The sequence below is a fragment of the Podarcis vaucheri genome, assembly GCF_965113315.1.
Source record: "Podarcis vaucheri genome assembly, chromosome: 5".
Lineage (NCBI taxonomy): Eukaryota > Metazoa > Chordata > Lepidosauria > Squamata > Lacertidae > Podarcis > Podarcis vaucheri.
Genome location: NC_138763.1, coordinates 62,441,569 through 62,462,961, shown reverse-complemented (window position 1 = coordinate 62,462,961; position 21,393 = coordinate 62,441,569). Strand labels below are relative to the sequence as shown.

Genomic DNA, 21,393 nt, shown 5'->3' with positions numbered 1-21,393 from the left:
TGTCTCAGCTGACAGGGTGGGTTAACAGCACAGCCCTGCACTTCTGCTAGAAGGTTGTCACTAAATTTAATAGAGGTCAGGGAGGAAGGATGAGAGAGGACTCAAATAGCTATAAAGCTGCAAAAGAGTAACTGTTTGGAATAGGGAAACTTGCTGCAGTACAGGGATGCTGTATTGCTTAAGCAGCAACTGTGGTTCACCAGCAAGTAAGAACAGGAAAGGCCCAGTACCAGCCAACAAAGTGAAGGATGCAAGGAACTGGCATTCATCCTACCCAGTAGTCACTGGTTTTACTATATTGATTTCTAGACAGGCTGAACAATGATTATGGTTATGACCACTGTATCTTTTGGTTAGAGTAGCTGTGCTCTTACCTCTGTGTGAAAAGCAAGAAGCAAAATGAAAAAAAATAGAAAAAATCAATAGGGGTAGCTTTTCCTATCATTGCATCTTCTTCAAGTCAGGAAAAGATACACTTGGGTTGGAGGGCTGTGGATTTGGTTCATACAAAAGCTGATTAGGGGTGGGCTGAGCAGTCTTGCTGGCACTCAGTCACAGGTCAGTTCCCCCCCCAGGAGTTGGGAGTTATGTGACAGAGCATGATGTTCAACGTCTGTTTGGTTTCAAGGCTGTGCCTATGGGAGAAGCAAGGCCCTCTATCATAGGCTCAGGTTGTCTATATGTGTAAATAAACCCTATACCATACAGATGCCATCATAAAGAAACACGAATCCTGGGTGCACACCTGGAACCCCTGGAATCATGCACTGCTCAGAGATTAGGATGGTGTGCAACAGTACTTTTAAGCACAATCAAATCTATGACAAATACTTCAAGTATGCTTTTGTTTAAGAAGTGAGAGGCCGTTGTTATGAAAGGCAATTGGCTCGCATTTAAACTGGCACCCTGCTTTTTTTGAAAGCTGCAAATTTAAGGGCTTGGGTGACTCACCTTTTCTACCCTATACCTCCCAATATACCCCACACATTCCTCCCATTTCGAGTTATAACCACTTGCAGTATTCCGTCTAGATTATAGTGCAGGTTTTGAAACATGTTATTCTGTAGAGAGCAAGCTGCATCTACGAAACTGTATAAATAAAATACTGATAATTATTCAGCCCCAAGGCCTCCTTTGCTTCTGTGGGAGACAGAATTCCCTGTGCGACAAAATACATGTTTATTGTTCTAAAAACACCGTGCTTGGGATCTAGCATTTCCTCGGTTTCAAATGAGCAGCAAAAAAAAAAAAAGTAACTTCATCTGTTTTGTAACTTCAAAAGTGTAGATTTATTTCTATTCAAATATTTTGCACGTAGCCTGAAGATATGTATTAATCGGCATGGCTAGAGAGGTAGAAGCAGCATTTTATTTACCACTCTTAAGGGGAAACAACCTTCGTTGATTAAATGCAATGAACTGAAAGTTAAATATAGGCTTCTGTGTGCTGCCATTGTGGAAGGTCTTTTGTATTTCTTTGTTTAACAGTCACCAGGAATTTTTTTCCCTTAAAAAGAGAAATAGAGAGAGAGAAAATAATTAAACAGCAATCTGTCAGACCATTGGCTAAGTTACCCATCTCAGAAAAAAAAATGTCCAGTACCAAATGAAACCAAATGCCAAATGAGACCAGTACCAAATGAGACCAAATGTCCAGTACCAAATGCCAACCTAGCAGTTCGAAAGCACCCCCGGGTGCAAGTAGATAAATAGGTACTGCTTACCAGCGGGAAGGTAAACGGCGTTCCGTGTGCTGCGCTGGCTCACCAGATGCAGCTTTGTCACGCTGGCCACGTGACCCAGAAGTGTCTCCGGAGAGTGCTGGCCCCCGGCCTCTTGAGTGAGATGGGCGCACAAACCCCAGAGTCTGTCAAGACTGGCCCGTTCGGGCAGGGGTACCTTTACCTTTACCTTACCAAATGAGAATGAGGTTTTAGAACTGAATGCAGTAGTGCAGGGGTTTCTAAACTATGGTCCTTGGACCACAAGTGATCCGCAAGCTTCACTCAGGTACTCCATGGCATGTCTTTGAATCATGATGGGAGCAGCAGCTGTGAGCGGCAGGAGCTGAGGCTACCCTGTTGTTTTAAGAACATAGCACAAAGGAATAGAAGGGATTAGGAGCTGGAAAGGCAGAGTGAGAGGAAGCAATGAAATGCAAACAAATAAAGAAGCAATAAAAATACAATTAAGAATAATAAAGCATTTAGCAATTGCTACCACAGGCAAGGAAGTCATGAAGTGGTCTGTCAAGACCCCCAGCAAAAAAGTTCATATGCTTCCCAAGCCTTCTAGGTTCGCATTCTGCATCACTCAAATGCCAACTTTATGAAACATTGTACAGAAGCAATTGCTCCTTATATTATTGATAGGCATTGTTTTCAAATTAAACCTTTAGAACTATTTTCACAAACAAGGCTGCAGTGCATTCTGGGAGGCAAGTCCATAGGCCACAATGGTGACCTGCTTCTGAGTAACATGCATAGGATTTGCACTGCACAAGTAGCATTAAAGGCCATAAGGCAGAGATGGGGAAATCTGAAACCCTCTAAGGTAAAAAAAAAAAAAAGAAAATGGTAAAGGACCACTGGATGGTTAAGTCCAGTCAAAGGCGATTATGGGGTTGTGGCGCTCATCTCACTTTCAGGCCGAGGGAGCCAACATTTGTCCACAGACAGCTTTCCAGGTCATGTGGCCAGCATGACTAAACTGCTACTGGCACAACGGAACACCATGACGGAAACCAGAGCGCACAGAAATGCCATTTACCTTCCCGCCACAGCACTGGCGTCCTTTCGAACTGCTAGGTTGGCAGAAGCTGGGACAGAGCAACGGGAGCTCACCTTGTTATGGGGATTCGAACCGCCAGCCTTCTGATCAGCAAGCCCAAGAGGCTCAGTGGTTTAGACCACAGTGCCACCCGCATCCCTATGAGACCCTAGACCCAGCTAGCATGGTCAACGATTAGGGATGATGGGAGCTGTGGTCCTGTCAGAGGCTTTATGCTGCCAAGCCGGCATAGATAAAACTCCGGGCTCACGGCCAGTTCCAATCACTTTGATTTATTGACCAAGTTCAAAAGTACATCTCCAGTGCTTCAAATCATGTCCGACCTTTCCGGCACAGTTGCCGTGTCTGCTTTCTTTTTCCTTTTTTTTGCCCAACATGCAAGTCTGTGGAAACCACGCCCCTGACCTGACTTCCTCTGTTTACAGAATGACTGGTTCCGGGCTCATCCTCCTCCCTCCCTGCCTCTGGCTCGCTGTCAGACGACAGACTGCTAATGATCTCTTTTGGCTGTCTGTAAGTGCTGGTTTCTCCCCTTAAATCTTTCCCCGTTTGCCTTTCCCTGACAGGTTCAACAATAGCTTGGAATGTAGATACCTAGCAGATTGCCTCCTCTAATGATTTTTGCATTCCTCAGATGGGATCCTACTAGAAATACCATAGCCATTGAATTGCCATCTGGAAATCTTCTAGAATGTAAAATTCTAAAATCTCTTGTAAAAACCCAGTCATATAGTCAAAATTGAGAGATTCTCAATTTTCAGCAGCGAACAGTTCCTTAGCAAGCTTCTTAGAAAGTATATATATCATTGTACCGCAGAGACGTGGGTGGCGCTGTGGGTAAAACCTCAGCACCTAGGACTTGTCGATCACATGGTCGGCGGTTCGAATCCCCGCGGCGGGGTGTGCTCCTGTCGTTCGGTCCCAGCGCCTGCCTACCTAGCAGTTCGAAAGCACCCCCGGGTGCAAGTTGATAAATAGGGACCGCTTACCAGCGGGAAGGTAAACGGCGTTCCGTGTGCTGCGCTGGCTCGCCAGATGCAGCTTGTCACGCTGGGCACGTGACCCGGAAGTGTCTGCGGACAGCGCTGGCTCCTGGCCTTTAGAGTGAGATGAGCGCACAACCCTAGAGTCTGGCAAGACTGGCCCGTACAGGCAGGGTACCTTTACCTTTATATAATTGTACCACTATTTCTAATAAAAGACAAAAGGGAGAAGTGTCCAGTCAGTCTACATTTTTCTGGGTGAGGGGCTCTCCTTTCCTTCCACATATAGCAGAAAGAAATATCTGAGTGTGAATTGATGTGGAAAGTCACTGTACAACCAAGAAAAAAGCATGAAAAGATAAACACATCAGAATCAGAAAGTTCCTCCTTGTGTTCTGTTCTCTCTGGTGCTTAGACCACTAAGGAGCTGTAGACAACATATTTTTCCTGGTTAAGATATAGAAATGGAAAAGAGGAAGGCGGTGTGAGCTAAAAAGAGTAATGCTGTGCTGAAAATGCCTCTTTCCCCCCAACTATTCTCCTCTTAATGAGAAGAAATTGCATTTGAAAATTACCAGCAGGAGACAGCATCACATATGGGGTGTGACATTTTTCAAGGTGACAAGGGTTTTGTAAGCATCCTTGCTTTCATTTCCAAATCCTCTCTCCAGTGGTCTGCATTCTTGAAAAACCCATGATGGCCTTGGCTGATGTTTAGAGGCAGCCAGGGAGACTGCTTATCTATGAATGCCATTATTTATTGTTGCTGTTGTCTTATTAAGTGAGATACTTTTATTTATTAATTTTTTTAAAAAAAACCCAATATGGAAAGATTTTTTAAAAGGTAAAAACAGGGCTTTTTTTCAGCCACAACTCTGTTTCTTTGTTGTAAGACACTTTGAACATAATTTTTTTGTGTGGAAAAGTGACATACAAATAAAATGAATGAATGATAGTATAGGCTTCATTTTCATTTTAGATGACAATATACTGTGACTTGATGGAAGGGGAAAGCAGTGTGCAGCACAGCTCTTTTTCAGAGTAGAAAAGGTCCTCTACACATCCTCTGCCAGAGTGAAGCTGCTTGACAAGTGGTGAGGCCTTGAAGTTGATGATGGATTAGCACAGAGCAAATCAGGGAATGAGGAAAATAATCAAGGACAGCCTAGATATCTATTTCCTTTTGCTTGATGGAGTTCCTATTTCATGCTAGTATTTTAATTGCTAGCACACCTATGTGCTATTATTTGCATTTCTATTCAAAAACTAATAGTTACATTTCAGCTGGCTGAAGTTCTTGCATGCCAAGGCCCCGCAGTTCCCCAGTGATTCCTCCTCCTTACTGAGGTGGGGCCGAGTGGGGGTGACGCAGCCAGAGCAGGTGCAGAAGGGGGCATCAATCCCATGCCCCCAAGTGGAGTCATTGCAAGGGCCTGGATGCCCAGTCGCAACACCGCCCACCGCAAAAGGTGAGCCGTCTTTTCTTAAAATTCCATGTGTTTTTCAAGTTAGGCACTACTGAGTTCAATGGCACTTACTACTAGGAAACCATGCATAGGATTGCATTCATGCTGATCCTAATGAATCAGTTATTATGCTGTGTGCTGCTGCTTTAGGGGTATGTGTGTGTTTGCCATAATAGATCCACCCAGCTGCTTGCATTTTTGGACTCTTCTTGGAGCCATAAATTGTGAATGAAGGACAGGAGATGTCATGATAAGCGTGGTGTAGTGGTTAAGAGCGGTGGACTTGTAATCTGGCAAACTGGGTTTGCTCCCCCGCTCTCCCACATGCAGCTGCTGGGCGATCTTGGGCTAGGCTCACTTCTCTTAAGTCTCTCAGCCTCACTCACCTCACAGAGTGTTTGTTGTGGAGGAGGAAGGTAAAGGACATTGTTACCAGCTTTGAGACTCCTTAAGGGGAGTGAAAGGCGGGATATCGGCTCCAAACTCCTCCTCCTCCTCCTCCTCCTCCTCCTCCTCCTCCTCCTCCTCTTCTTCTTCTTCTTCTCCTCCTCCTCAGTTTTCTGCTGTGTATATGCTAAAGAACACAGAAGCTCAACATGGTGGCTGTGTTGTTTGGTATTATCGTTTCCCCCACAAAAATAGTGAGAAAAGTTGAGAAGTCAAACTAATCTCCATCTGCTTTGCTAAAACAGTTCCTACTACAGCTGTTCCTGTTCTGAAGCCTTTCCTGAAATGAAAGGGAGACTTCAAACAAGATGGATGTCGGTAAAACCTTACATGGTTTATATATGTACCAAATAATGACATCTGCTGCTATTTGGAAGAGGAAACATACCTAGATTTTTGAAATACGCTTGCTTTATCTGTGATATGAACTGCACATTTTATTCGGACAATTTTGCAGGAATTCCCAAGGCTGGTTGGAAAATTCACAGTTACTATGACTCAAAGCACATTTATATGGAACTATGTCATCAAAGGGACATGGGTGGTGTTGTGGGTTAAACCACAGAGCCTAGGGCTTGCTGATCAGAAGGTTGGCGGTTCGAATCCCTGCGACGGGGTGAGCTCCCATTGCTCGGTCCCATCTCCTGCCCACCTAACTGTTCGAAAGCACTTCAAGTGCAAGTAGATAAATAGGTACCGCTCCGGCGGGAAGGTAAATAGCGTTTCTGTGCGCTGCTCTGGTTTTGCCAGAAGCAGCTTAGTCATGCTGGCCACATGACCTGGAAGCTGTCTGCGGACAAACACCAGCTCCCTTGGCCTATAGAGTGAGATGAGCGCCGCAACCCCAGAGTCATTTGCGACTGGACCTAATGGTCAGGGGTAACTTTTATGTCATCAAAGGTAAAATTGTCTGTAAAAATACTAGGTGTGTGCATCAACTGTATGTGTACCCTGAATTGTGAGGTGAATTGGAGTCATTCTGGGAAGGTTCTTATATTTTGGAGTTGGATCATGTCATTAACAAGCTTTCCGGGGGTAGAGTCTCCATAACCCATTTTGGCAGGGCAGGTCAGACCTTATTTCTTCCCATCCCTATGAGTGAATTTTGACAGATAGGTGGGACCACATACCAATCAATTATCTGACATAACAAGGACATTGGAGATTGACATGTGTCTAACTGCAGCACTTTGCACAGTGCTTCCAAAGCATAGAGCTGGCAGAACATGTTGGGCAGTTTTTCCCAAGTGTCTGGCAATCAGCTGGCTGCTCTACAGCTTTTTGCAAGCACTCAATGGCTTTACAGGCAAAAATGCACAGTCCCTAAAACAAATCTATGACAATGACATCTGTTTTCATCCATTGTTTCCAAACTGCTGATTAACTCAAAAGAGCTCAATATCCAGAAGATTAAATCTAATATATTTGAAGAGCCTCAAGGCTTTAGGGTATTATACTGTTAGAAGAACTGACAATTACGAAGAAATTTGTATAATTAGCTGTTATTGCTGGAAAGCGACTGCAGGTATTCAGTGATCTGGCTGATCATGGAGGAGAAAAGTGATAAGTGGATACAGCGTCTTCATTCTTGGAGTGGAACTCAAGCTTGCACCTTCCAAGAATTTGGTGGACTCACAGTTGCCTTTGTTTTGTCCTAGTTAGCAGTAGGCACTTTGGATAGGAAGGCTATGGAACAACTGAGCTATAAAAACTGATTTGTCTTTTACTCCAAGAAATGACCTTCGGTAGGTCATGCATGAAAAAACATTGGTTGGAGAATGCAAAGGGTTATTCCCAGTGGAAGACCTTCGTTTTCCTGCTGCTCATTCAGCATTTCATAATCAAGCACAGTCAGTAAAATAAACAGAAAGGGCAGGCTCCCCATAGCCCCACCCTCCCAAATCCCTAAGCACTCTTTGACCAAGAGCTTGAATGCACACTTGAGGACTCCCCCATTAAGTTTTATTGGGATGTATCCTGAGCTACAGCCTCTAAATGTTCCTGAGCTTTACTGGGTATTTAACTGATCTGGGAATTCAGCTTATTTCCTGCTTGTGAGCTTTAGTACTTAAAGCTATAAAACACGTCTGGAGTGAAGTGGAGCTAAATGTTTTGCAGGTAGCTGAGCTTCCCCTTTTCAGGTACGACAAGTTGGCTGATAATATAAAACCGGTTTCTTGTTGTCAGAAACGATTGTGACAAAGATCAAATATCCTTTCGCGATTCCTTCTTAAAGGATTTAACTCAGTGCATAGTAAAAGAAGCAAAAGCAGTGCAAGCTGTAGATTACAAATGTGAAATTTTGGAAGCGGCAATATGTCAAATGCACTCCTTAACAGCTTTCCTTTACACTCATTTTGCAACTGCAACCTTCATACTTAAAGGTACATAGTCACATCTACGTTTTCTCAAAAGGAAGTCCTCTTAGATTCGAATGGGATTTATTTTTCAAGAAAAGCTACAGTCCAAAGCATATTTACCCTCATGTACCTTAATGTGTTTTAGAAAGTGGAAATGTATTGATTGTGAATATGGTCACACTATTTAATTCCTACGAGTTTGTTCTACTTTAATGAGCTGAAACTGGGCATATTTTCATATATGTTCTCCCTGGGGGAAATGGCTTTGTCCATTAGAAGTAGTTTCTGACAAAAGAACAACCAGCCCAAGTGCCCTTCTGTTCTTGCTGCAAAGCTTTTCTTCCTTTTGACCCATCTTCTCCATAGAGAAGCATGTAATCAGGCAAGTGCACTTCTCTCCTCCGCAGGAGGTAAAGGTAAGGATAGTGCCGACCACAGTCTTTCAAATTTCACATGTGCAGATCCCAAGCAATTTGTAAAACCTTGACGTACATCTGGATTCTGAAGATAGAAAGCTCCCTGTGCTGGAATATAACTTCAAAGATCCAGCTTCCTATTTGTACTTGTCTCCCATCTTGGCTGAACATCTTCCCGAGGTGCTGGCCATGTAAGTTCATGTGAAAGCAGATTATTGGGTGGTTTGGAACCATCACACCAGCTTCCCAACAGGTGGGCCTCTGTTGCTTATGGGGAGGGAGACAGATGAAGCGGCTGGTAGGTCAGCGTAGGTCAAACACACCAGCAGAACCAAGTGGAGACGTGTGGGGCCACCAATCCCACTGCGCCTCCTTCTTCCCTGTAAGCGATAGTGACCCACCTGCAAGGAAACTATCATAGCCACCTGGAGAGGCATTCCTGAGTACCTGTCTGGAACTGTACCAGTACGGATTGCTGCACTAGTGGTACCACAAGGATCAGTTCTTTGAGATGCTAAAATGATGCCACTGAGGCCCCATCGGCACGGTACATGGAAAGCAGCATCATACCACTTTAAAACAGATGGCTTCCCTCAAAGATTCATGGAAACTGTTCGGAGAGTATATAGGAGACCCCTGTTCCTCTTACACATACTTCAGGCAGAGGGTGGCCCTGGGGTATAAACCACTGAGCCACTTGGCGCAGGGGTCAGCAAACGTTTTCAGCAGGGGGCCGGTCCACTGTCCCTCAGACCTTGGGGGCCGGACTATATTTAGAAAAAAATTAATGAATGAATTCCTATGCCCCAAAAATAACCCAGAGATGCATTTTAAATAAAAGCACACATTCTACTCACGTAAAAACACGCTGATTCCTGGACAGTCCGTGGCCTGGATTTAGAAGGCGGTTGGGCTGGATCTGGCCCCCAGGCCTTAGTTTGCCTACCCATGCCTACCCTTGCTGATTGGAAGGTCGGTGGTTTGAATCCACACAACAGGGTAAGCTCCTGTTGCGCTCTCCCAGCTTCTGCCAACTTAGCAGTTCGGAAGGATACCAGTGCAATTACCGTATTTTTTGCACCATAACACTCACTTTTTTCCTCCTAAAAAGTAAGGGGAAATGTCTGTGCGTGTTATGGAGGGAATGCCTACGGGTGGCATGCCTACGGATTTTCCTCCTCTAAAAACTGCGTGCGTGTTATGGTCGGGTGCGTGTTATAGAGCGAAAAATACGGTAAATAAATAGGTACTGAGCCCAGGTGCACTTGTGTCATCATCCCCTTCCAGTCTCATATTTCAGCCATTCTATCCCCTCCGTTGGATCCAGAACCTCTAGGTTATTATCGCAGTCAGGAATTCAAGCATTCTAGCAAGGTTACAACAAGCTCCTAAAACTGCTAAGTCTCCAGAAGCATTCCTAGGAGATCCACACATGTTCACAAATGGGCACCAAATGGCTTTTCTCTGGTTCTCTTTGGTGACTTCAGTTCTCTCTTGAATAGCTAAATACACAGTGGTCAGTAGGTCCTCAACCATCTGCCATAGGAAGGAGGAACTAACTTTTATAGATCCCCACTCCAATAACTATCAATATAGGTCTGGGGGTTTTAGTGCTGGTTTGGCATTGCTTAGAGGGCATAGGTCCCAGTGTATGTGTGTGTATCCTACAACTGCATGCAAGGATATGGCCTGTATTAGCAGATGATCAGCACTGTTAGCTCTGATCACTTGGAGAGGGGTGGTCCTTGGAGTCAGTTCCTTCCTGTAAGGGTTGATCAATGTTGTCAGAGAAGACAACACAGACTACATGTTCCACAGTGTGTGAGTACACTCAAGTTGACATGCCACCTTGAGACCTGGATGTTGCTGCTGATTTGCTTAACAGCATCCTCCAGCCCCCAGAATAGGCATTCTGTGGGCTGTTTCAACCTGCTTCTGGGTATGGAATGTCCTTGTTTAGGAAGAAATAGGTTAAGAAGCTCCCAAACCATTTCCCTTGAAATAGCAGTACTAAAAATGATGGGACTACTCAAAGGCAAGCGATTGGAGCATTTCAGCCATAAAATGTCAAAATAATAAATCATCCCCCCCCCCCCATTTTGAAGGCAGGGAAAAGAAAGCAGTTCTTTTCCCTGAAAGGTTGCTAGAAAAGAAATTCAAACAGACGTTACTTCTTCCTGCAAGTAAATAGATAGACCTTTTTGACAGGCTTGGCATATCTGGCTTAAATAATTTGTCAAATATCAGGTTTGCAGTGAAGCTGAATCTGAACTTTTCAGCATTAAGGTTTTGTTTCCCCCTAAAATTGCGAAGTGTGTGAATCATGATGCCTCTAGCACTTCATCTATATTTTAAAATGTGATCTGTGAACTCCAAACCAAGTCCTCTATTTTTAATGCATGTTCAACTGACCACCTTAAGACAAGTCCCCCCACCGCAAGATAGTCTGGGAGGCTGTTATCAGAAATGTATATGTTGAACTATTTAAATATGAAGTTCTTCCTTTTAAAGTGTAGTCTCACAGTACAATAAATCATTAGCTGAACTTCTTAAGAAAATGCATAATGTAATAAAACTCTCTCATTCTTTCTTCCATTTCATGTGTGTTGTGTGAATATCTAGAGTGGTTGAGATCTGCATACCTTAAAAGATGACCCACTTACTTACTTACCCTTCCTTCTATTGTTCCTTGTAGTAGCATATGGTGTGCAGAATACCAGGAATGGGGCAGGAAGTCAGATCTTATTTTAGGGCATGAGCCAAACTCTCTTTGCTTTGGATTTGTGGGTTACTGAGATTGGGGAAATGTGAACAGATGTGACCCCCTGCAGGTGGCAGTTAGTGGAAAGCCAGGAAATGAACCACTTTGGTGATGGAGAAGGGATGAGCCATCCCTGGAACTGTTGGATCCATCACATTTTTACAGTTGTCTACTTTTCCACATGTCAGCTACATGAGTTGGACAAACGCACAAATCTTCTTCCAAGCAAGTGAAAGGTCATCATCACAGTTCAAGGACACATCCCACCTCAGCAAAAGCACCTGAGGATGGATTGGTGATAGGCTAGTGAGGGATGCAGCTTAGGGAGAAGGCATGAGCTTTAGAGGGCATAAGGACCACATTTCGCCCATAGGTTTCCCACGCCTGCTTTAGAGTTGATACAAAAGCTGGCCATCTCTAATGAGAGGCATATATTTCCTAACGTAATGGTCAACAAAATAGGATTGCCCCACTTGTCTTGCATAAGATGTTGAGGGAAGGCACACTATGCATTGCCACTCGGCTACCTGTATAATTAAAAACCAGGGTATCCAGAAAATCTACTCAGAAAAGGTGAAGACCACATTCAACTCAAATGGCAGGTCTTGAGAGTCTGTACACAAACTCCAATGTGTTGAGTGGGTGAACAATCCTTTACATTGGTGGTAGGACCAAATGGTTTTAAAGGCTTATTGACATTCTTTAGTCCTTCAGTATGTATTCAGCCAAGACGCAGCAGCAGAAAACAGCACATTCCACAGTTCAGTCTCCAAGTTGCCTCATCATCAGTTCATTTTTTTAAAAAAAAAAACCTTTTCCCATCTCCATTGTTCCTACAGGGCTTGGTCTGCACAAGTGAATTGGCATTTTAGAAGGTAGCTCAAGTTCCTACACAATTGCTGTATTTATTTTCCACAGGAAGGTCACTCTGCTCAGTGTAGACTCTCTTATTTGTTCATCTATTCTGTTTCACTGGAGTTCTGCTATTGCTTAAATGCCAGCACCTGCACTGCATTTTGCTGATTATGAGTTCCCTCAAAGCTGCTGCTTTCTCAGGTCAGTCCATTTTGATTGAATCCTAGCTGTGGGAACATTGATTGCTTGCTTTTATCTTCTGGAATGCTGCCAGCTGAATGGATTTTGGTGCTTTGCTGTCAAATACTGGATACCCTGAGTTTAGTGCTTTGGAAGGATTCTGTTGCCACGTGTTCCAACAGAAGCAGGAGAGCTCTTATGAATGAGCAGCACAAACAGGCTGTCCTAGTTCCAAGGATGCCTCCTACTGGCAGTTAGGCCATACTTGTCACGTGGATTCTTTGGAAGTCACCCCAGCACTGCTGAGAAGCAATGAAAAGATATGGCCCACCATTCTCCAGGAGGCTATGCCATGGATATTTCATTTGAATGAATGGGAGATGGGTGAGAATTATGTCCATTATCTTTTATATGCTTTGTCAAATGTCTGAATATTGCTCTGCTAATGTAAAAGTAGATGTTTAGCAGTTTTTCAGCTTTTACTCTGTTGCTGTATTTGCTGTCTGTTTCCCTTATTTCTCTGCATTCCCATTTCTCCATATTCACTGGTGCCTGTTACAAGCTCATAGGAAGTTGCCCTAATAGTCCATCTGTATTGTCTGACTCTAAGAGCTGTCCAGAGTTTCAGCTAGGAGTGTTTCTGAACCCTGCTTGTAGATGCTGGGAATTGAACCTGGACCTTCTGCATTCAGTGGGCATAGGCTACCACTAGGTTACAGCTCCCTCCTTTTACTTAATAATTCTTTTAATACCTTTGTTTTCTGCAGGCAAAGAAGTGTATCTGAACAGCTTTACTGCCATTTCTTCTTCTCTGTGTATTGGCACATTAAATTTTGAGAAAAGGAAGGGATACAGGGTGAGTAATTGCAAATACTTGATCCAAGGGAACAAATCAAACAAATCCAGAGTGGCTGCAGATTGACCTCTTGAAACTCTCCTTCTGGCACTTTTAAATTTTGCCTCTGAGTAATTAACTTTCCCTCCCGTTTTGAGTTACAGAACATTTCAAGGCACCTTACATACTTGAAATTTGGCTGATTTAATTTAAGTATTTCACTAAATTCAAACTTGATTCAAAATGTCATTACTGTACTCGCCACTCCCACCCCACCAAGAAAAGAATAAAAATTTCCCAAATACTTTCCTCTGATTCCCACACACTTAATATATGTAATTTGGCTGCAGTATTCTGTATGTAGGATGGCAGGGTTTTGTTTTGTTTTTTTACATTTCTCCTGGAACCAGTTACAAGACCTTTCTTGCCTCTCTCTCTCTCTCCAGCACAGGCACAGGCAAACTCAGCCCTCCTGCTGTTTTGGGACTACAACTCCCATCATCCCTAGCTTACAGGACCAGTGGTCAGGGATGATGGGAGTTGCAGTCCCCAAACAGCTGGAGGGCCAAGTTTGCCTATGCCTGCTCCAGCACAACCACCATCATGTTTGCAGGTGGACTGATGTAGCACCAGGAAGACCTGCCTGTATGAGCCAATGATTGTTTATGCCAAGGGTAGGAAACCCTAACCACGTGCACTTGTCATCTGTGAGACATGCCAGATAGAAACATGGCTAACTTGATTGCACAGCCAATCCTGCAGAAAGCAGGGCTGAACTGATGAGTTCAGGCCTGCTGAATCGACTGCACAACCAAGTTCCCCTAGATGCCTGCAAAATCATTCTTTTCTGACTACAGTATTGGTATACTTACTTTCACTCTCCCAAGTTACTTTTTTTCAGCTAATTATCAAGAGTTCCAGACTGTTCTTTCTGCACTTATTATGCATCTGTTGGTCAATGGCAAATAAATGAAGACAGGAGAGAATCGATGGCATCAGTATTGTTAGCTTAAGTGATGAAAATATGCACTAAGGTAGTGAGATAAAGGTAAAGGGAGCCCTGACCGTTAGGTCTAGTCGCGAATGACTCTGGGGTTGCGGCGCTCATCTCGCTTTACTGCCTGAGGGAGCCAGCGTACAGCTTCCGGGTCATGTGGCCAGCATGACTAAGCCACTTCTGGCGAACCGGAGCAGCACATGGAAATGCCATTTACCTTCCCGCCAGAGCGGTACCTACTTGCACTTTGATGTGCGTTTGAACTTCTAGGTTGGCAGGAGCTGGGACTGAGCAACAGGAGCTCACCTCATCGCAGGGATTCGAACCAGCGACCTTCTGATCGGCAAGCCCTAGGCTCAGTGGTTAGATCTGCCTTATTTGTTTGTGAACTCAGATGATGGCTTCATATAGTTTGATGCACTGGAAGGAAGTCACACAGTTGGGCCCTTTGCTGAATATGGGAGCCTCCCATGGCGAGTTATAGTAATGCTTTGAATGAAGGCTGCATGTTGCACTGCTTATATTTGTTCACTATAGTGAAGCCCCGTATAAATAAGAGTTATTGATTTAATTTCAGACGCACTCCCGCTTCTTGCAGCGGGAAACATATTCCTTACCTCCCAGTAGTGATGCCCCTGGGTGGTTCACATATTCTTTTCCTTCCATTAATATCAAAAACATTTTTACTCTAACCTTTCCCTCTTGGGCTATTTAGGAGGATAGGTTGATTTGTCAGCATCTGTGTTCTACCACCTGGTCTGCTCATCCTTGGCCAATGCAGCTGTTAATGGATTACGAAGACATTTGGGGTTCAAGTGCTAGTGGTAGTCCATTTTTCACTTATTCAGGCTCATCCACTATCCTGCAATTATTCCAGTTCTTAAACACCCCATTTATTCTCTTAATGATTCATTTAATTTTATCCGGTTTCAAACCGTCCTTTATTCTCTCTCTGTGCCTCCTAAAAAAAGCCCCCTGCTAGCTAAGAAGGTAAAAGGAGGGCAGGTTCTTCGGCTCTAGTTATAATAATCAGACACCATTTGTAGCAAAACTTAGGGATGCTGTCAACATGAACTGAGCTGTTTTGAGTTCTTTTTTGGATTCAGTTTGTTTCATGCAAACAGCTCATGTGGCATAGAAGGTTTCGTTTTTGTGAAGCAGCCTTTTTTCTTCCATCCTTTTACAGGGGGTGCTCCCAAAGGTCTTGGCAAGAAAGGGTGCTATCCACAAACCCCAGTATAGTTAGGGCAGTTACACAGCTTCCTGCTTTTGTTAGAGGTTGATAAAAAGCAGGTATGAAAGGGAGCATTATTCTAGTCTTATTCTAGCCCCAACTGACTGGGTTCACTGGGGGGCGGGGATGGGTGAATGTGGATTGCTGAATTTAAAACCGGGGTGTATGAAATAGCCATGCAATACTTGTTAGCGATTCCTTTTTGAGCCAGAAACTTAGTAAAATGCCCAATCAGGAATGTATAGTTTTTCTTCTTCTTCTCCAACTGAGTGAGTGATAAAGGTAGAAGGCAAATTGATTCCCTTAAAATAAAAGCTGCGCAAAGAATGTCCATTATTTATATACAAAGGTGGCGACGGGTTTGTTACACTGCTTGATTTAGGCCATGGTTTGGCTTCAGGGAGGATTTTTTGTGACGTGGGGAGTGTGGGAAGAAAATAAGTTAAGTTTGCTTTTTAGAACCCAGTTTGAGTTTTCAGATCTGGCAGTGCAGGAGGAAAAAAACAGACGAGGAGAGAATACAAACTAAGAATGAGACAAATCTAGATCCATGTGACATTGGTTCACTTCAAAGTGACTTTATAGCCACAGAGACTTTACAAAGCAGCACCATGCCTTAAAGGTGAAGGTTTTAAAGGCACAAAGACTGCTTAGATACCTGTCTTCAAAACACACACATAATGCTGTGATGTTCCCCTCTCATTTGTACCTTTTGGAAAGACAAAGAAATTTAGTCCTTAACTCTCAAACTAGTCCATAATAATAAAAGGAAACTGACTGTTGATAAATACTTCTCAAAAGTGTTTCTTTCTGGTCTTCTGTCCTGGGGTTTTCAGTATGTGTTTCTCACATAGATATTCCTCATGTACTTGCCTACATGCTTCCCTTCCTATCAAAAAGAGCCTGGCTGACTCAACCTGCCTTAACCTCAGCCCTGTGGCCATTTGGACATGTGAAGAGTAGCTCACCTCTGAGGAAGAAGAGAATACTAGTGATGGGAAAGTGTTTTTCTTCTAGAAGAAGCTCTTATCATCCATCTCCTGTAGAAATCAAACTTCTGGCTACCTTGAGGAAAGTAATTCCTCAGCTTAACTGTGCACACAGAGTTTGAAAAGAATACAAAGTTCATGTGTTACAATTGGGGTGGGATGTCATCCTTATTTTATTTTTTTAGGAAGACTAGGGTCACATCCTCACCATGAATTTAAATGGATGATGAGTAAAATATGTAGATTTAGATCTAAACCTCATGTGTGTGGGAGAAATACAAAGGGAAAAACTGGCTGTGAAGCCTTTTTTAGCAGACTAAAACACTGACACATTTTTCAGCTTATTAAAGCTTAGGAATTAGACAGTTATCCCTTTCATTTGTGGTCTGCAGATCTTGCCCTTTTCACCCCCATTGCAGAGAATGAACCACACATTTTTAGTAAGATAAACAGAAGAAAGTGTTTACTTACATTTCAATGCAGGAAGCAAATACCGCAAAGTAGTGTGCAGAAAAAATACTTCCAAGTTACAGTAAAATAAAAGTTAGTAGTCTAGCTAACATGGCTGAAAGCAGGTGCTTTAGCCATGCATGTTTGGTTCACTTGGAAACATGGTGGAATGAGATAGTCTCCTCACCGGCAGAAGGAAATATAAAATATTGTCTCCTTTGTTATAGAGTTCTTGCCCAGAGGAGGCAAATGAATTGACCATACACAGAGGGTTCTCGCTAGAAAGTTCAAGAACTCTTTGTGTACTAGCCCTGTGCTTGCCCAGCAAAGCATGCATTTGTGATTTGGCTGCAAACCCCACATTCCCCAAAGAATCCTGGGAAATGTAGTTTATTAAATGTACTGGGACTTTGTAATCCTGTGAGGGATAACAAACAGGACACTGTGGAGAGGGATCCAGGTGCTTTTCCATGGATGTGGGTGTGACCTCTAATGCCTTCCTACTTATTTTCAACAGATATCATTTGAGTTTGACCTAAATGGAAACCAACTACGTATCCTATTTCCTTTTGTTTTTGTGACTCACCTCCAGCACTGATTATAACTCTTCCTCCTAAGATGATGATGATGATAATGACTTCATATCTGCCCTTCAGCCTATAGTTCCAGGGTAGGTTAGAATAATATTAAAATCAATTACAACAATTCATATATGCAAATAAATGATTATTTTTGGTAACTTTGGGCAGGGCAGGAAATAATATAGGGAAATGAGCAATAATGGGAAGCATGTAGAATTTACAAGATGTGAGATGGAAAGGTAGAAGGGATTTTAAGGTTGTAAACACATCAACATTAATGGGCAGCACTAACTTAGGCCCATTGATTTCAGTACTTCTCTAATTTAGCTGGTTGCAACCCTTAGCTTCTCTATTCCAAAAGAAACAAGCCACTTTGATGAGGAATTTTCATGCCTTTGGTTAAACTCCCTGAAGCAAAGCTGAGTTAGTTATTTCCTTCCATTTAACATGGTCACTTACTGCTAAGTCTCAGTGGCATATCAGATGCACACATATTTTAAAACCTGTAACTCTTCGTGCCATAGGATTTGCAGGAGTAAGGCCTGACTGAGTGGAATGTCTTAAAAATGGATGGCACAGCACGATCCTGGTAAAGCATATACCAGTAGGACATATTGTTTAGTTTGATTTCATTCAATGGCATTTTGCTGCACCATTTTTCCTAATTTAATGTGCATCTAAAGCAAACAAATCAACTTCAGCTTGATAGGGACCTAGAATTCCCCAGACTACAGAAAGTACCAAGTGATATGTTTCCATAAACCGCAGCAGTGAAATATGAATACAGAAAAATAGAGAGGGGGAAGGAATATACTCAGATTGCTTTCCCATTACTATGTTGCATTTTGTTCAGCTACAAATGTTTCCTGCTGTTCCAGGCACTGAAAACAAATCGGTGTACTGCTATGCAGAACGCTTTCCACAAAATGCCTTTTCATCATGGTCCTGGCACTATTCCTCCCTAAGTTTTCTGTTTTAAAATGGCACTTTGTTCTTCCTTTTCACTATTTTATTGAACCATTTAACCAACATCTTGAAAATATTTACATGGATTAAACATGACTATTACCGCACAATCTGTCGTGGTGGTTCCTCATGTTTGTATCCACCTCATAAGTATATGAAAATCTATGTCTGGAGTCTTCATTAGTTAATTTTCTCTTGTGCAGAGTGCAGCCACAATCTGGTGATATTGGAATGCTGCAAATGTTGCCAAAATGAGTATCACTTGCTTACACCAATCCGCTTGTAGAAGCATGAAGATCTGACAATAGTTTTTTGCTTTTTTTCTGTGTATGGTGGTACTCATACCACTTTGTACCATCCCCACTTTAGTTGCTGCCCCTAGCAGCCATTTTATGCTGCACCCATGACCCGTATCAAGATATGAATACTGGCAGCTCATTTTTTTTTACCCACAAAGCACTGGAAGTTATTATTTACCATCCAGGTGAACAACCTTCCACTTGCAGCCTTCAGCCCAATTTTATGTAGCCTCTGTACTAATTTCTTGTGGGTGGCAAAGTGGGAACGTTGGCTCCACCATCCTTTGGAGCCAACTCTTCCCACTTTTGACGGGCCCCATCTACTGCTAGTTAGTGGTGAAACCAGATCACCCTGCTACCCAGCAGAATATTCTACAATTCAATGGAATATTCTGAATAGAACCCCATAAAAGATTCTCAGACTAAAGAGGGGCTCATAACCAGTTACAAATACTTGAGGCTTTCCTTTGTGAAGGGAGAACGATGACAATAGAACAACCAAATAAATTTGTACACAGCAAAGATGAAAACGCATGCAGACCAATATTACCAAAGGGGGGTGAACTACTAAATCCGTAGCCCTTCTGGGCTTGCACTAGGAGGGCAGAGAAGTGTGTGTGATAGTTTTACTTTTATTCTCCCCTTTCCATTAAAGGTAAAGGGACCCCTGACCATTAGGTCCAGTCGTGGCCGACTCTGGGGTTGCGGCGCTCATCTTGCTTTATTGGCCGAGGGAGCCGGCCCGGGTCATGTGGCCAGCAATGATTAAGCCACTTCTGGCGAACCAGAGCAGCGTACAGAAATGCCGTTTACCTTCCTGCTGGAGCAGTACCTATTTATCTACTTGCACTTTGTGCTTTCGAACTGCTAGGTAGGCAGGAGCAGGAACCGAGCAACGGGAGCTCACCCCGTCAGGGGGATTCGAACCGCCAACCTTCTGATCGGCAAGCCCTAGGCTCTGTGGTTTAACCCACAGCGCCACTCGCAACTCCCCCCTTCCCATTAGCTGTTTGGTTTTTCCCTTTTATTTTTCCTTCCACGAGTCCTTATGGGAGAGAAATTCACTATACCAGCTCCAGGGCTAGCATAGTTTCTTTTTCTCTGAAAAAAGGGAGGGGGAAGGAAGAGGTACCAGGAAATTGAAAGAGCGTTTTTATCCATTGGATTGAATCTATTCTGGCAGCACATGCTCCCCCCCCCCGGCCCGGTAGTATTGTCACTGTAATTAGATGGTAGGTTTCTAACTTTAAATGGTTGTAACCCACCCTGCCACCTTAGAGTGAAGAGTGGGTAAACAACAACAACAACAGGCTGGAATGTCCCTCATAAATGCAACTGAGAATATGTATATCCCTTTATGACAGCTATATATTTTTAAAGATTGTATGCACAGCAAAACTTCCCAAACACTGTAAATCTCATGCTTTGTTGTGAACTGACTTTGTTGTGCAATAATTTCCAGAGCTTATGTGCAAGTCTTTAATAATTTTGAGTGATACAACAGATAACTTTGAATGGATGTCTGAAATCTAGGTGAAGTGAATTAATAATAATAATAATGAATTCTGTGGAGGGTTTTGCATTCATACAAATCCAGAAGCTTGGATGTGTGGAGTAGAACTATACATTTCAAGTAGCTTTGTGGCTTTTGGGGGGATTTCTGAGGCTGCAAGTGGCATGAGGCTTCTTAACAGTTTCCCCTATCTTCATATTCTCCACTGATAATCAGATTCTCCAATCTGCTTCTCTTCCTACTGGGGGAAAACTCTCCTCTTCCTCACACAAGTGACATTCTGTCATGCTCCAACATCTGACTTTGGTCTCAGAAATACCCTTAAGCATGATCTCGGTTCTACTTTATAAGCCATATACCCTTGTGATAATAATATGCCGGTGCTTAAGCCATTTTACAAAAAGCACTCTGCTGTGAGATGGATGAACCAGTATCCTTCCTGTCTGTGTCGCTATCATGCATGTCCATCTAGTACTCTGTTCCATCTCATTTCCATGGTCATCAGCAAACTTTAAAACATATTCACATGAAATTTTACATCTTGAAATACATTCTTAAATTCAAATTTCTATACATATGTTCTCTCCAAACATGCACTTCTACATTCTATTTTCTCAAAATACAGTTTTTAAAAATGATGCAAGGTAAAGGTAAAGGACCCCTGGACAGTTAAGTCCAGTCAAAGGCAACTACGGGATTGTGGCGCTCATCTTGTTTTCAGGCTGAGGGAGCTGGTGTTTGTCCACAGACAGCTTCCCGGGTCATGTGGCCAGCATGACTAAACCGCTTCGGGCACAACAGGACACTGTGATGGAAGCCAGAGTGCACGGAAATGTTGTTTACCTTCCCACCACAGCGGGACCTATTTATCTACTTGCACTGGCATGCTTTCAAAATGCTAGGTTGGCAGGAGCTGAGAGAGAGCAATGGGAGCTCACCCTGTTGCAGGGATTCGAACTGCTGACCTTCCAATCGGCAAGCCCAAGAGGCTCAGTGGTTTAGACCACAGCAGTTTGAGCTGAGAACTGTGTTGTAACATTTGAGAAATGGGAAAGTGGGTGAACCGCTATGTTCCTGCCTTTGCATTAGGTATAGATCAGATTCACAGAACATCTAGTTCCTCAAGTACCTGACACTGCAATCCTAACTGCTTCTCTACTCAGACACAAGTCCTATTGAATCCAATATGCCCCAGGTAAGTGGAGTTAGGATTGCATGCCTAGTTCATGATCTGTATTTCAACACAGGACCCATCTTCCCTGCCACAATGAC

At 43.2% G+C, this 21,393-nt stretch overlaps 1 long non-coding RNA gene across 1 annotated transcript in view; it reads left to right on the top strand.

Annotated features, from left to right (window-relative positions):
- Window positions 1–3,272: 3,272 nt before the first annotated feature.
- Window positions 3,273–21,393, top strand: part of LOC309532560 — a 124,896-nt gene continuing 106,775 nt past the window's right edge. Inside the window, exon 1 of the long non-coding RNA XR_014219934.1 lies at window positions 3,273–3,302. This is a non-coding gene — a long non-coding RNA (uncharacterized lncRNA). The remainder of the gene's footprint in view (window positions 3,303–21,393) is intronic.